Below are 1,615 nucleotides of genomic sequence, written 5' to 3'. Positions count from 1 at the left end.
ATAATGCAGAGTATTTTTAATGCCCAAAGAAGTATATTTCTCTGTGACTGGGATATCTTTTAGATGCTTAATTAACTCAAAGTTAGTTTTCAGACTGTTTAGTTGGTCTTGGAGGAATTTTCAGTGCTGTGAAATTATCCAAGTAACAATCAAAAAAATGGTATTTCCATTTTAGGAAGCAAATCCCCAGGCAGACAGGCAGCTGCCTAAATGTTCTTGCCTCTGTCTTAACGTAATGAGGACACATTGATCATCTGCAATAGTTTACAAGAAAGAGCTTTCTGTCCTCATGGCATTGTAAAATCCCAAGCTGGATCAGACAGAAAAAATTTAAAATAAATCACATTTAAAACCAAATCTTTGCTTCCCTCTGCAGTCTGGTGGACAGTGGACAGCCTCATCTCTTGCACTATGTAATTCAGGAATGAACAGCTTTGGCACAGAGGGAGCTATCTGGATCAACCTTTCTCCTTAGCTGACAACAGGTTCTGACCTTCCGGAGCACTCAGCCTCCCCTTTAAACACCCACAGGGCAAGGGTTTGAGAAGCAGAAGGGATTACCCCATCTTTCTATGAGTGCTACCAGCGCTGCTCATACTACCCACAGGGAGAGAGGCCAGGTGAGCAGAAAACACAGCAAGATGGAGGAGGTGTGCAGTCACCAGGAGAGCCCAAGGGACCCAGAGCTCTCATCTGCTGCCCCGAGGCTGCCCACCATGGCTGGGCTGCAGGAGGCACCGTGCCATGGAGCAGTGAAACATCTCGGGGAGTTTCCACTCCTCAGTCCCAGCCCTGTGATCCCCTAGGGTGCTGGGAACACTGCGGCTCCAAGCACTCAGAGGTGGGTGCGGGAGCTTTCATCATTAATCCAAATACATAGTGCTGGCAGTTTTCTGCCTTTAACTGCCTAGAACTGTTGATATTCGTATAATGATCTTGTTTATATATTTATGAACCATTAATAAATCATTAAATGCTAATTATATTTCCTTCATTTTTCTTCCATTAGAGCTGCTCCCCTTGCTGGTCTTTATTGACATGAATATTTCCAAACCACAAGCACATTCAGAATAACTATTCCATAAAGAATGTCTTCTAAATCATTTACAACTAACAAATGCTCTTAGCTATGTTAGCAGACAGCATCCGTTTATTTAAATGATATAAGAGGACTCATTAATCTAGAATACACAATAATATTACCAGCTAGTGGCAAGTCATGGGTCAGAAAATGTTGTTTACAGCCTTAACAAGGACCAACCAGGAAGATCATATCTTGTCCTATTAAGTATTTATAGATAACCAGAGCTGTTGGATCTTCCAGCTTTTCACCGTTTCCTAGACATGTATTTTTAAAGCTTTGAAAATACTTAGGACCATCTAATGGCTTCAGAAAGAGCAGTACAGCAGCCACTTTTCTTACCAGGGGACTACTGCTTCAGCATTTGCACACAGCAACTTAGTTTGCCCCTGCACTGGAGCTCCTGGGAGTGCAGGATTGCCAGGAAAAAAAAAAGGGGCAGGAAGGGGTTTTTTTCCACCCAGAGAGACTCTCCACTGACCAAGGTTCTCTCTCTCTCTTCTAAAAGTCACAGAACTTCATTGGCAGTTACAA

The sequence above is a fragment of the Egretta garzetta genome, unplaced genomic scaffold (assembly GCF_000687185.1).
Source record: "Egretta garzetta isolate BGI_Z169 unplaced genomic scaffold, ASM68718v1 scaffold172, whole genome shotgun sequence".
In the NCBI taxonomy this organism is placed as follows: domain Eukaryota; kingdom Metazoa; phylum Chordata; class Aves; order Pelecaniformes; family Ardeidae; genus Egretta; species Egretta garzetta.
This window is presented reverse-complemented; position numbering follows the sequence as displayed.